This window comes from Neopsephotus bourkii, unplaced genomic scaffold (assembly GCF_033783945.1).
Source record: "Neopsephotus bourkii isolate Nb327-2 ecotype Australia unplaced genomic scaffold, CSIRO-AGI_Nbou_v1 NB_1154, whole genome shotgun sequence".
Classification (NCBI taxonomy): Eukaryota; Metazoa; Chordata; class Aves; order Psittaciformes; family Psittacidae; genus Neopsephotus; species Neopsephotus bourkii.
In genome coordinates this window covers 2,672,152-2,687,660 of record NW_026901640.1, presented here as the reverse complement: position 1 = coordinate 2,687,660, position 15,509 = coordinate 2,672,152, and the positions used below count along the sequence as shown (strand labels likewise).

At 41.7% G+C, this 15,509-nt stretch overlaps 1 long non-coding RNA gene across 4 annotated transcripts in view; it reads left to right on the top strand.

The window, feature by feature from the left end:
- Positions 1-15,509, top strand: part of LOC133217735 (uncharacterized) — a 42,318-nt gene that overhangs the window by 22,980 nt on the left and 3,829 nt on the right. For 3 of the 4 annotated variants that reach the window (XR_009726945.1, XR_009726946.1, XR_009726943.1), the window contains exon 1: positions 14,421-15,359. The exons of the other annotated variant lie outside the window; for it this stretch is intronic. This is a non-coding gene — a long non-coding RNA (uncharacterized LOC133217735). Of the gene's footprint in view, positions 1-14,420; positions 15,360-15,509 lie in introns of those variants that run through there. 4 annotated transcript variants of the gene reach the window in all.

Here is a 15,509-nt window from a genome sequence, read left to right as displayed (position 1 = left end):
ACAGCTTGACTTTAGTGAGGCTTCTACACTGCCTCCCATGATGTTCTTGTGAGCAAACTAAGAACATGCATTTTAGGTAAAATTCTACTAGAGAGGAGATAAAGGTGGATGGAAGAGATCATTAAGAGTCCCTGCTGGCTGTTTGCTGTCAGAATGAAAGGGTATTTTGAGTGGATTTCTTGGAGAGCCTGTAACTACTTGGGATTTTCATTAATGACTTGCATGATAGACTAGAGAGGAGCACTAATCACATTTGGAGACAGCATGAAGATGGAAGGCTTTGCATATGGATTTAGAGGAGAGGATTAATATTCAAAAGGAGTCAGGAAAAATGATGTGGAGAAAGTAAAGTGCAGTTCAGTGATAACTGCGTTCAGCATCTTGGCAGGAATAATAAACCCTGCAGATAGTGAATGAGAATAAGTGACTGTATAAAATGGTGTAGATGTTTTAATGGGTTACAAGCTGAGCTACATCAGCCACATCATGCCATAATGTAAAAGGCAGACATGCTAGCAGGTACAAGGCACTTACAGAAATATGTGGGACTTGTGAAGTAACTCCTCTTGCTCTTGGAAAAGCATCAGCTGAAGGTTTGTGTCCAGTTTTGGGCACTGCAGTTTGAACCTCCAGCTTGGAGGAGGAGAGGAGTGAGAATGTTCAGAGGCCCAGAAAACATGGCCTATGAGGAAAGCTTTACAGAATTAAGTTGTTTAGTCTGGAAGAGAAGTTCTATAGAAGGACATTCCAGCTCTTCCTCCCCCCCTTTGCTCTTCTTTTCTGCAGCTTGGGAGGACAGTGCCTAGCTGTTTAATTATTCCAGCTGGGAAAATAGTAAATTATTTCCTTCTATGAATTACTTACATTCCTGGGAGAACAGGTTCCTGTCTAATATTTCTGGCATCCTACCATTTGCCCACAGAGGGGAATGTTGCAGGGACCTGTCCTGGCAGGTCTGTTGAACCAGCAGTTAAGAGTTTGCAGGGCAGGGATACCTACCCATTCCAGGAGTAAAGTACGGGCTAGGTGTGGAAGTTGTAAGCTGACACTGGATGAGCTCCTTTGAGAGGCTCTAACAAACTGGTGAGGCAGCAGTACAGAGGGAAACAAATTGGGTTAAAATGACAGCATGTTTAGCTTCATTACATGACTCTGATGGAACCTCACCCTATATGCTTCATTCATTTCTGAGCACTTCACCAACAGAAAGATAATAATGCTCTGGATTGCAGGAGCCCTGTCTCATCCAAACATCTTAAAAAGATTTTACATATATTTACTAAGCCTCAGAAAAACACTGTGGAGATTTCTAAAGCCTCTGCAGGGATCACTTTACTAACCACACATTTAGCAGCTCCCTTCAATACTCTGCAACGTTCAACAGGGCACAAAGAATGTAGGTTTCACTTGAAAATGTTAGGGAGTTTAGGTAAGATACATATAATAATCTTATGTATTATTATTTTGTTTATATGATGCAAAAAGCAACGTTGTTGTTCTGTGGACAACTCTAAAGGTCCTTCATCCCAAATTAAAATAGAGAATACTATATTCTATTGCAGTTGTTTGGAATATGTGGCTCTTTTAAGTATTGGTCTGAAGGAATAATAGTGGCATCTAGGCCACTTGGAAGAGGGTGTTTGCAGGAAGGTAGTGAGCACAACATGCTAGTTTACATTGAGGGCTCTCAGCTTTCTCAGTGTTGTGGGAGATACCCCTGGTAGTATCTCCTGTATGACCAGGAGGCTTAGTTGCACAAAGGGGCTGCAAAAATGGGCTGTCTTGTACAGTACTTAACTGATTTAAAAGGAACCAACAAAGCCAAGAATGTGTGTGGGGTGAGGAGCCAGTTAGGGAAGCAGCAGCGCAGTGGGCTGTGATTGTGAGGGCATGACTTGAATTTGTGTTTGACATGTGGCAAAAGAGTTAATTATTTCTCTAATCTTAGTAAAAATTTCATAGTGTCTTTAGTAATAAATTTGATGAGACTTAGCTTTTAGTCTTAAACATAAACAGTATCCTGTTGTTAGCACCATGTTATGTTAGGCATTGATTCAGGAGAAAGAAGCAGCACCTCACAGCTCTGCTTCCCGAGGTAGACAGAATGATGCCAGGCTGTGGGGATTTACTAGTGGGATCCTACTCAGGATATTCCAGCCTCTCTCAGCCTTACAGAGCTTTTGAGAACCTAGCTTTTAAATCTGAACTCAATGAAGAAGTGCTTTGGGAGGATGTGGCACTGGCCCTACTCACAGATGGATGAGAGAGAGGAAGGTTTTATTTGTACCTCTCACTTAATCTGCATTATCTCCATAATAAATCTCTTTGTATTTTGACCTAATGATTTTTGAGGTGCAGAAGAGCACAGAGGTGTGTTTGACACAAATCATAAAGCTCAGGCTATGTGAGTAACAGTAGAGGACATGGCCACAACAGTAAATCCTGTCTGCTTGGAAGTTACCTCTATTGGCTTATGGACACTGACCTAACAAATACTGTTTTTGTTGTGCCACATCCAAAATAACACTTTTCCTTAGTTTCCAATGGACACAGTCAGAAAGAGCCAGCTTCCAACGTTTCTGCATGAGTGAGGTGTAACCTGCTAGAATATTTTGCATCTGTAATTGTCTGGTTTCTAAGCAGGACAGAGTAATACATGTAAAAATTCTTCCTTATACACTGTTCAGTGCTTTGAGTCCCCACCTTTTAAAGGCTAAATATGGGGGAGGGAGAGGAGGATTGGTTTGGATTTTGGTTTTGGTGGTTTTTTTTCCCAACTTTATGCCTTTTAATGTTATTGCACAGATTACTGCAGAACTTGGGACCTCAGATCTAGCTGTGGCCACTCAGGGTTGCCATCAAAGGCTCCTTTTGGTTCTAATGGGAATCAATTATCCCTGTTTTTTGCAGGACTTGGAAATTTCTGTTTCAGCTCGTTTGGAGACCATACCATTGTCCCCCTGTTCTTGGTCACTTAACAGCCTATGAAACAAGGATATGGGAGTGATTTAATGATTTAAAGTAGCTCTGCACGACACCACTGCTTGGTTGAAATTTCTGGTGTTTGCAGCCAAAAAGGTTAGAATATTGTTGTGGTTAATGTTTAATTTCCAGAAATCCTCAACAATTATGTTTTCTTTTTATTTCTGTTTTTACAAAATAGATGCTGTAGATGCTCTAAAAGGACATAGTGTATTTTATGTTTTTTTTTAACGTGTCTTTCTTATTAACCCCTTCAAAAACTCTCTTTGAGCAGCAAGCTATTGTCCTATAAAAGGAAAAGCCTGTTATTACAAAGAATGGATCAGAAGGACATTGCTTCATGTGGGTGAGCCTCTTTCTGCACTTTCCTCTTTCAGCCCAGTGTTTTGCAGTAATGGCAAGTGTCTTCATGTATTCCTATTTACACCTATCACAGTGGCATAGAGATACTTCCATTTACTCCCCAGAGTACACGACCGACTCTTATCTCAGTAACTGACACATGGCTCTGGCTGTATCTAGGAACACAGCAATATTATACAACTATCTGTACTTGCCTACAAGCCGGTACTTTCCTACGCTACAACATTTGAGGTGAGTGTAGATGCTCGAATGATGAGGATGCAGTCCCTTACTTTATTTACATTTATACTACTTGTACCCATCTCCCGTCACGAGGATGAAGTAAACAATGTGCTTTAGTTGTATATTTTCTCAGCTGCATATAGAATACACAGTATCACCTGGCTGAAAGCAAACTACACAACCCTTTACTCTTTAAGAAATATGCATCCTAAATATATTTTTTGTTCTATAATCATAATTAGTTATGCACAAAATACATTTCAGCCTAAAACCCATCCGCTCACTCGCATCAGAATTTGAGTTAGACACATGATTCAGATAAACCTAAACATTTGTAGAAAAAAGTCTAATTCCCCAGGATTTAATCTGATGTCCAGTAAACTGGCAGGAGGGCCAGGAGTGAATGATGGCTGTTATTTATAGGTTTGATAATTATTGTGTTTGTAACACAAACAGTTTGTTTCTTGCTGGCAGTCTAACAGTCTGAAACTAAGAAGTGAAAAGAAAGCGACAGACTTCCTGTGTATATAAAGAAATAACAAACGAGTTTCCATTTGCAACACTCAAATTCAGTCCTTTCTGCAGTCAACACATCCTAGCTCCTGTCTGGATGTCACTTCAGTCACCTTGCCATATAGAAGTAAGTCTAAAACAGTTTTCATCTACTACTACACAACACATGAGGCAAAAGCAACAGATGAAAAATAGAGGCCGCAGTAAAAACAAACTTGATTTCACAACATGCAACTTCCCAAGTTTTGATTTGCTATTGGAAAAGTTTGAAATAAATCTGTTATGAATCTGTGAGACATCAGATTTCCCACTTTTTGTTTTTGGAAATACTTCTCATAATTTTTCCCTCTGTTATTTAAGTCCTTTTCCCCCCATGTAATAGTAAACACTTCCAGCTTTCTTTGTAACTAACACAAAGTAGCTTACATTAAGCTGGTCTACACCTGGAATTCACGTACAGTCTTCATTTCTCCCAGTATTAGACTAATGGATCTCTTAAACTTACCTGGTGTTTTCTCGACTCCTTCTCTTGCTACTCTGCACTCGCGGCTGATAAATACCTATAGGAGTTGCCGGGGAACGGGATGTAGGTGCTGACCTTCCCCTTCCCTCAGCCTCAAGTTCTTCAAAGTCAGCCTCGGGGACTTCAGATTAAATAGATGAGCCAAGGCAAAAGAGTTCTGCTCCCCCTTCCGTTTGGCTTTCACGGCTGAGTTCTAAAAAGCCATATGAAGTTGTCAGAGGTTTCCTCTTACCTTTTTACTGAAGCAAAACGGCGTGCTGCTGCTCCAGGACAGGATTAGGTCATTCAAACAGCCCTGCAGAGAGAGTGGAGGCTCAGCGGTACAGAGTCTCCAAAGGCTGGAAAGATCTGATCTTACATCAGGTGAGAGAAGGCAGCTGGCTGGGCAAGCCAATAATTATGATATCAGCTCTTGTTCGCCTCGGGCAGTCCTGCATTTAATAAGAATACAAATATGACTAAGCTGCAGGTTTTTTTTTCCTTGTTCTCTTGGTAATTCTTCAGAGGAGTCGGGCAGGTATCGAGCTCTAACTGTCTGGAAAGAGAGTGCTGCTCCCTCTCAGCCTCTCTGGTTTTCTTTTGAATTCAAATACTCATCTGTTACTGTGTTTTGCAAACCTATTATCTACCTGTGGTTATTAAAAACACTCTTTCCTGGCATGGATTTTGCCATACTATCAGAAAGCATCCAGCTGCCAGAAATAGGTGTCTGCCTTGCACTTGTTCACTCTGAACTCCTGTCATGGAAAGGACCTGTGGCTCCACCATAGAAAGTCAAACCACGTCGCACCATTTAAATGTAAGAGGAGCACTACAAGGCCAGTATACTCAAGGTAATACTTTTCTCCCAGAACAGAATGCCTTAGCACAGTCATAAAAATAGAACTAGATTGGAGGAGTGTATGCATTCATGTGGGCACGTATGTATATATATTTATGTGGAGAGGTTTGTTTTTTGTGTGCAGGTATGTAGAGAGGAATATGAGTTTAAATGTGCTGTTGCAGGAATAGGTATTTCTGCTGCCCATACCTGGCTTTGTGCACACTCTACAGTCCCCTACACAAACCTGATCACACCTACTGTAATAACACTTACCTACCTCATAGGGTGTTGTGAGGATTAATTAATGTTTGTAAAGTGCTTTGAAGATGAAAAGCCTTGAATGAGTGCTAAATATAATTATCATCATTCCACAAAACAGTAGAAACATCTTTGCGGCCCCCAGGTTATTGTATAGGTACACCCATGTTTATCTCCCACGATTATGGTGAGATACTGAATAAGGTCTTGAAACTTTGATAAAAACATGTTCTCTGCTTTGGAGGACGTATTTATATCCACATCAAGTTCATGCTATTCATGAAGTGTTTTTGTGATTCCTGATGCAAAATACTTCACACAGGTTTGTGATAGAAAAGATCTACCATGGCATCTGCATGTCATAATAATGGTGGAAGAAAAGCCATGTTTTTCCCTATGATGAATTATTTCCTATCAAGAGTTTGCCAGTTTGATTTTATTAATCTATTAGGAGCTTCTGAGATTTGATAAAAAAGACTTTGTTAAGTTATCTGCTGGATCTTGTAGAGATCCTGGGCATGCAGTGTTGGTAGATATGCTCTTTCCTGATCTCAAAGATAGAGCTGGATAATTACTTGTCCTTTCCAAGGGCTTTCATATTTAATGTTCCTCAGGGTTCCATGTCTAAAGCTGGCAGGGATGATTCTGAGATGGTTTGGGCTATACTTGCCACCTTTCGTTCATTATTCCCAAATTCTGCACTACCCTTAATAGCCATTCTTACTATGATAGCTGAGACAGACAAATCTGAGGTGGTTTTATGCTAGTAATTTAGGTACTAACTGCACTAGCCCAGAACCAAAGCAGGCTAATGGCCTGATTATTAACCCAGTCTCTGCAGGAAGCTTTGCAGCCTGCCTTGGAACCCAGACTGCTGCAGTGCTGCAGTTACTGGTACCTAAGTTAGGCAGTTTAACATTAAGTTGCTGGGTGTGTTTACTTGAGCTGGCGTCACAGGTCGATTGCAGTGCAGAGATAAGATCCTGAATGAAAGTGAACCACTGACTGGCAAGCATTATCTCTTCTTGCCTGGGATAACTATCAGGAGGAAATACCTAGAGGAAAGGGGGTGTCACTATTTGCTGCAGACTTTTCCTGTTTCTTACCAACGTGTATCACAGCCTTTTATCAACATTCACCTTTGTGGACATGGAGAGTGCAGCCCACCCAGCAGTACAGCTACATAGTGTTTATCCTTTGAGTAGCAGAACAGTTTTGTAGAATTAAAGGTATTTTTTTGCTTTCCTGACAGCTGTCTTGCAGTCAGTGTGAAGAGTTTTGCTAAAGTAAAACAGTTTGGTCTTCGGGAGATGATGCCATATGCCAGAAGCAAAGAACAGAAGAGATCAAGGAGCTTACATCAGAACAAACATAGTGTTGTCAGATCCAGACTGGCCTATTGTAATGAGTTACCTTTACATTTCTCCTTGCTCTGAGCTTATGTTGAAAGACTAAGGTACTTGTTTAGTACCTCAGTACTGGCAGTGATTCTGAACTGTTAAATTCTGTTCCTAGAGCTGATCTTCCATTTCTTGGGGGAAAATATTAGCAGCCATCAAAGTTGCAGAGTAAATATTCATCATGTGAGTCAGTGGAACCAATTCACTGATGTCTGACTGAGACTAGAGTTTGAAGTAATAATGTCAGCAGGTGGAAACGGCTCTGATCACCTTTCTTGAAGGCTCAGTTGTCCACTGAAGATTACTAAAGTGGTATTACTGTTTGATAGATCCATACAGGCACTTACAGCAGAGGGAAAAGAAATGCCCATCTGCATGACTGCCACAGCAGGATGTCTTTGTAATCTGTCCGGAATGAGTGGCTAAAGCTCCTGCTTCCCTATTTGTTTCTCTGGTTTAGGGGGAGTCATCCACCCTGCCTGATCTGCTTCCTGTAGTGCAGCATTATGGGTATATGAGTTCATTTTGTAATAGAAGTTGAAAAAATACTATCTTCTTACGTTCCACAGTTTGAGCCTTGTCTCAAAGGTTTTTCCTGGACTAGCTGGTGCTTTTCAAAGCACTGGAAATGGGTAAGCTGAGCTCAAAGGTGTGCATGAAACTTTGTGTCCAGTTCAGAATGTTTGATCAACTTTAACATAAGGTGTTCGTGGGCTTCCTTACACAGAAAGCCACTCCTGACCTCGCTGTAAACCCCTCCTGTTTAAAATTGGCAAGAGTGGTCTTGCTGATCTGGAGATGTGTCAGTGAGGAATTTTTGCTATGAACATTTTGTGTCCAGACAGAGGATCAATTCATTCCTTTGATAAAATATTCTTATTTAATTTAGTAGTGGGCTTATTGCCTTTTTTCTTCATACATTTTATTTCATTATGCAGTGATGGCAGCAGCATTTGTTATCATACATAGCTTTGGAGGCTTACAATTTTTGTATCCTAACATTTGGATGATAAGCTTGCAAAATGACTTCAGACATAATCTAACCAGCTATTCTGCCACCATTAACTAGGAAAAGTGGCCCAGCATCTCTCCCTTGGGATCACCCGAGGGAAGACACACCTGGGTGTAACTTAACCGTCTGCTGTGCTGCCTTTAAATAGTAGTCAGGGCTTGCTTTTTATCTTCTGAGATATCCCTAGGGAATACACACCTTGGTTTAACCTACATACACTTCGGCCCATATTTGTCCCTAAGAAATAATCCCAAGTGCATTTATCTGGTAGTTTAATGGGAATAGAAAAACACACTGGTAAACTGCACTTACGTCAGCATTCCATATAGAAAAGAGAATATTGTTCTCGTTCCCTTCTGAGCCTCTTGTGACAAAACACTGACATCTGAGCATTTTTTCCCTGTCATTGTTATAGTTTAGTGGAGCTGCGAGTTGCAGCGTTCACTTGGAAGACTGAAGGATAAAATTCACCAGGGAGATGTGAATTACAGCCTCCAAATCTGGCACGCCCATAAGATGCTCTTTTGTTGGCATTTGCAGCACTTTCTGTTTGTTAATTGTTTAATCTGAAATTACAATATAAAGAACCATTATTATATATGAAATATTGTTTCCTGACCAGTGATTTAGTGTTGCCTATAAAGCAGAGCATCTGGAGCAATGTGAAAGCCACTATAAGCTCTTATTGTTTTGTTACTTTAGAAAGGATGAGCTCAAGACGGGGCGTTAGACTTGACTCTGTGCCTTTCTGCTCTAGGTGAGATTCAGGGAGGTGATGTACACACATGTTACAGGCATTGTGTCATCTAGCAGGATGTTTTGGTTTGCTTTTTTGACAAGACTGCTGTTAGTATGCAACTTTCAATACAGGAGTGAGATAATTTAAGACAGATATTGGGCTAATGGAGTAATAATCTCCATTTCTCCTCACTGGTTTACTTTGTCTTGTGCATTGTGGTTTGTTCCTTATAACTATTCAGTATCATATGCCATGGTCAGGACCCTTCACCACTCCAGGGCAGCTGGACCATCCTCCTGTCCTCAGGGAGGAATGCTTATTCCTCCTTGGAGCTGTATCCATGTAAAGTTTCCGAGCTCAAAGTCAGGTTGAAATGTCCTGTAACATATCATAAACTTTCTTCTTTTCTCCCAGAACATGATGTGTGAAGAGTTGGCAGCATTCTCTCAACTTTCCCTCTTTTGTTGACATTACACTTCAGAAAGAGTCTTCCATGTTTTTCTTCCCTTTTTTGTTGCAAGGTTAACAGAAAGAGAAGCTTTCCTAGCCTGAAGCTGCTGGAGAAGTGGTAAGTTGGCAGCCTGGTTTTGTTTGCTCTTTTGTCTTCTTCATTCTTGGCTGCCAGGCTTTTCCTAACATCACAGAGTAGCACAATATGAGGCTACTGGGGGAGTTTTGGTGACATGGCCATGATATGGAGAGAGATGCCTTACACCAGTTTCCAGAACATGGTCATTTGCTGACCACGGTCTCTGTCAAAGTCAAGATTGTAGAAGAGTGTGGCCAGTGTCAGAAGGCAAGTGACTGAATCCCAGCAGTAATTCATTAACATGACATAACTGACAGTGACAGTGGCTCTGGAAACTTTGGTATTGATACCAGAGAGAAAAGAACAGTTGGCTGATCCTCTGTTTAGGCATCTCTCCTCTATCTGAATAGGACTTTCTAAAGGTCAGACCACATAAGATTCAAAGGAGAATGCTATTGCATTTTGGTTTTAAGGCCCTGAGGGACTGTGGGAGTTTCAAGAACATGTGGAGCTACAAGTAAGGCCTTTGAACTGTATGAGTCTTCCAAACCCAATCCTGTCACATTCGTGATTCTGAATATGTTATGCAGGTTTGGCCACTTAGTGCTAAGGCATAAGCAATGAAATGATCACTCATACATTACTTCATACTATTGCTTCTAAGGCTTGCTGCCTGCTCTTTTGATTTTCCATTTATTTTAAGCTGCAAGATGATTTCAAAGGTGTTGAATAACCCACACCTTCCCCAAATAGTGTGCATCTTTTAGTTCTCAGGCTATTTTCTGGTCTGTTCCTCCTTGCTGACATTCTGTCATGAGCATGAAGCATCCTTTCTGGAGCTGTGACAGAGCTTAGAAACAACATTTGTTTGTGAATGACAGGCAGTCTTGCTCTGTGGTCCAGATGAAGCATGTTAGCAATTTACTGTACTTACTTACTCTGTACTTACTTATTCTGCAAGCCAAGATGAAACACGTTCTATTCTTGCACCGTTCCTTTACAGCAACTGAAGAGAATCTGTTTTGGGTTGTTTCAGGCTCTCTCAGAACCTCCTATGTCATTTCCAAAAGCTTATGAATTTGCTAACAACTGAGATATCGCTCTTGTATTTGCCTTGTTCAACACATTCTGTGTAGAAGTCTAGGAATACTGCAGCTAGAGCTAAACCAGCGCACCTTCTCTGCACCACAACCTTTAACCAAGTTTCTAACCAGTTAGTGACATGATTAGTTCTAAACAGGATGATTAATATTTAGCTAACTAGAAGACAGCTAACAGTGTTTTACTCCTGCCAGAGGCTTAGGCCAGCACATGATTATCTTCTTATAACTGGCTTGGCACAAACGTGTGTGTGTTGGGTTAGGGTTTTTGTTGGGTTTCTTTCTTGTTTTTTAGCCCCTTAACCATGTCTAATAACCAGTACAACTGGTCTGTCTTCTTCCTTTCTTGGAGTGTGCTTGGATGTTCCTAACTACAGTGCTCCATAAGCAGCTAGTGCCAATACATGCACGCCCTTGGAGCAGTTCTCCACTTCCATAGACTTCTGGGGGAGCATTTGTCCCAAGCTTCCCAAAAAGCATTGACAATGAGAGAACTCCAGGTGTATAAATAGGATTAGTAGTGTTGTATTGCAGAAAAAAATAATCTGTTTTAGGAATATGACTCAAATTTAGTTCTTGAAACATGAGTTTCTGAGGAGCTCATTAGAACATAGTTATAGTATTTATAGGCAAAGCTCATAGGTGCTTAATACCACCACTCCAAGGTGCAATACCACCTATTGATTATGAAACTTCTACCACCTATTGATTATGAAACAGAAAGAAGTGGGAAGGGTTTACCTGGGGCATTCAAAAGGAATAGCATATATGGGTATGTGCAAACACATGATGAGTTACTCGACACTGTTTAGGGCACCGCTTGGATTTGGGGTAATACGCATCATGTTCAGCAGGAGGGTTATGGAGCTATACCTGGCTGGTAGTCAGGGTTCTGAGCTAACCTGCCAAGCTCCTGTGTGCAAGGCTTTAGAGCCATATGGTCAGTAATGAGAGCTACAGGAGAGAGGTTTCCCCTATCCTGTCCAAACCATTTTCACATCTTGCTTGGGCAATCCTTCCTTCATCTTTATCTTCACACAATAGTGGAAAACATAAAACCTTGTACTTCCGCAAACAGCAGTTGAAATCATCCCAGAGGTATTATCTTAGAGACTAGAAAATGATTCAATGAAAGAAGGAATGAATCATATAAATACTCAAAGTGTTGTACCTCAGCAATGTCCCTCCCTTCTTAGTACAAAGCAAAGAACAAAAGCAGGCTGCTGCCTGGCATGGGCCCCTCCTAGATGACTTACTGGGACTGTGAAATCATCAGAAGCCTCAGAAAGAAGTGCTTATACAGCGTTTATGACTTGATTTTCTTCTCTCCACTTCTCTGCAAGCAGGGAACCGGTAGCTGTGTTCCTTTCAGTGCATATATTCTGTAAGATGGATGAGGAAAGGCAGGGACTGAAGCAAATATATTATGTTCACACATTGCAGAAACTGGCTTTTTAGAGATAAACCATATTGCACAGGAGAGGCGGCATAAACGTTAAAGGTCATAAAAATATGAAACCAGATTTTCATTGCTGAGGATGATTTTAAACACTCTCTTAGAAAACAAGCAATGTTAAATTGTGTGTGGTCTGTTCAAATGGAAAGTAATAATAGGAGGGAGAAATCCTGAACAGGCCATTAAGTGCTATTTGGCAGACAAACCAAGATTGCTTTAGCACTTAGAGCAGTTTCAGTGTATTGATCTCAGATTGCCAGGCTTAGAGTTGAATGTGTGAGATAGAAGAGGCTGAGGAACCCACTATGGAAGGTATCCAGTGCAAATTACTTGATGAAAGATCATTGTACGAAAGATGAAAAGAATTAAGGAGGATGAAAAGAAGTAATTGCAACTGAAGTTTTCATTCTCAATTCACTTCAAATTGTTTCATCTTCTTAAGCAAGTAACTAGGAGTTCATGGGATCCTCCAAGTGCTCCAGTCTGAAAGCTTTTTTGGGAAGCAGCAGGGTTGGTTCACCTTCATGCTCAACTCCTTAGTTTTGCTCGTTTGTTGGCTAGGATGAGAGCGCACTGCAGCTGCTCCCCATTGCTTCAGTGTCTCTTTGTCAGTGCCTTTTCAGTTTTCTTTCTCATTTCGTTCCTCTCTTGTTTTCCTGCACACGGTGCTTTTCACCCAGGCTCTTGTGACATCAGTGGCCAATGTCTGTGAGGAATTGCCTCGGGCCAGTGTGACTTTCAAAGGATAAGACAATTTGTTACCTTGCCAATGAACAGTTTATTACATTTCTAATTATTGTTATTAGTCTGGCAGGTGGTGCCATGCCTGATATTTTTACAACTGCCAAAGATGCAGGTACTTCTTTCATGACACAAAATAAGCAGAGTAAGATTGAAAGAAGAAACAGGCATTCTGCTGCAGGACGGGTTTGGGAATTCTTTGCTCTAATGCGTAGATGACACGTGGCTATTTGCTGTTTCTGTGTCCTAAGCTGAAACATATTGACTCTTGAAAGCTTTTGTTGTGAGACTAATTGTAATGAGAGTGTGTTAGCAACATAAGTTAGATATGAAGGTATCTCTCCCTCCCTCTCAAGCTCTTTTCTCTAATCTCTATGACTCTACTTGTTGTGTAAATTAAAGACCCGTCATATTTATAAACTCTAGCTCAGAGTTCATGTTAATCACCACCTTAATATCCCTTTCTCTATGAAGATCTTAGTTCCTAAACATAGAGACTTTGCTTTCTCTGGTTTGTAGGGTTGCATGCCATCAGATGCAAGAAGTAGAGGATAGAAATGCCATGTGGGTTTCAGTATTAGCTAATGCAATCCCATACTGTCCCCTTTGAGCAGCACAGAACAGTTCCAGCCATCGCTGCCTGTCCAGAATAGTTGATAAAGCAAGTCATGCCTTTTGCTCTGTCATATATTGTGTGGCAAGACATACTTTCTTAAACCAGTTTCACATTGCTTATTCTGCTTCAGTAAATACTGCATGATTTCATGTCATGCTGTTACTGAAGAGAAGGAACTTGGGGGAAGGGGGGGGAACTTTATGTAGGGAGGAAATTAGAGGGACCAGAGCTCAGCTGGAACTTAAACTGGCTACTGCCATGGAAGACAATAAAAAGGTTCCTGTAAACACACTGGCAACCAAAGGAGGAGAATCTCCAACCTTTCTTGGATGCAGGGGAAGCAGTAACAAAGGATGAGGAGAAGGCCGAGGGACTTAATGCTGCCTTTGCCTCAGTCTTTAATAGTAAGACCAGTTGTTCTTGGGGTGCAGAGGAAATGGTCAGCAACCTGCTCCACTACTTGGACACACAAGGTACTAAGGGAGCTGGAGGAAGGGTGGTGCTCACCAAGGCACTTGCAATCATTCCTCAGCAGTCCTGGCTCACTGGGAAGGTTCCAATTGACTGGAGGTTAGTGAATGTGACACACTATCTACAGGAAGGGCTGGAAGGAAGATCTGGGGAATTGTCAGTCTAATCTCAGTGCCAGGGAAGGTGATGGAGCAGATCACCTTGGGTGCCATCACACAGCACGTACAGGACAACCAGGTGATCAGGCCCAGTCAGCATGGGCTTATGAAAGGCAGGTCCTGCTTGACTAACCTGATCTTCTGTGACAAGGTGACCCGCTTAGTGGATGAGAGAAAGGCTGTGGATATTGTCTACCTAGACTTTAGTAAAGCCTTTGACACTGTTTCCTGTGGAATTCTCCTGGAGAAATGGGCTGCTCGTGGCTTGGATGGGTGTACTCTTCACAGGTTAAAAAACGGGCTAGATGCCTGAGCCCAAACAGTGGTGTCTGATCACAAGTGGTGTTCCCCAGGGCTCGGTACTGGGCCCAGTTCTGTTTAATATCCTCATCTATGGTCTGGATGTGGGGATCGAGGGCACCCTCAGTAAGGCTGCAGAAGACACCAAGCTGGGGGGGGAGTGTTGGTCTGCTTGAGGGTAGGAAGGCTCCACAGAGGGATCTGAGCAGGCTGGGTCTGAGGGAGCTGGGGGTGTTTGGCCTGGAGACAAGGAGGCTCAGGGGGACCTTATTGCTGTCTACAAATACCTGAGAGGAAGTGGTAGCAACATTGGTCTCTTCTCCCAAGTAATAAGTGATGGGATAAGAGGAAATGGCCTCAAGTTGTGCCAGGGAAGGTTTAGTCTGGATAACAGGAAAAGTGTCTTCACCAAGAGAGTTGTCAAACATTGGAACAGGCTGCCCAGGGAAGTGGTGGAGTCACCATCCCTGGAGGTGTTAACAGATGTGTAGATGTGGCATCTGGGGACATGGTTTAGTGGTGGCCTTGGCAGTGCTGGGTTAATGGTTGGACTCCATGATATTAAAGGTCTTTTCCAGTCTAACTTATTTCATGATTTTATGTTTGGTCTTATGTAATCAGTATTGCAGTAACAGCTACTTTGATCTTAGTCGTGTGGCTACTATCTTAACAAACAGGAACCATGTTTTCCTGATGTCCTCATGACACAAAGAAACCGGTTCTTGTAAAAAAAGAATCAATTTATTCTTTTCACATCTTTTTGGCAAATCTTTGCTTTTTCCCTGTTTTCCCAGGAATATCAAACAATCTTATTCAGAAGAACCAGACACTCAGATCTGTTACAGTTAATCCAACTGGATTTTACTGTTTTATACATTAGTTCAAGGAGCTAAGAAGGTGGGACAGTCTTCTCTGTCCCTTCCATTGATGTTTTATGACACAGGTACACTGGGACAAGACAAGTTTCCTTAATGCCACATCTACATCCTATATAAATGGAACATAAACTGGCAGCATCCTGTAAGGAAAATGCAGCAATACATTTTGTATAAGATTTAGTGGTTTTGCCCTTCTGTGACTTGGAGGAACTGCAGCTGTACTAGAATAGCTTCAGGATTTGGCTGACTTATGTATGCACCCGCCAGGGCTCCAGGTAAGAACTGATCTTGCTGGAGCAGAGAGCATGGGCATGTTTTGGAGTCATTCCCTGCAGGGGCTGTTCAGCAGGTACAGTAGGCCAAAAGTGGCACTGGTTCAAAATAGTGGCTAAAAAGATATTACATGCCTGACTGCACCTGGTGCA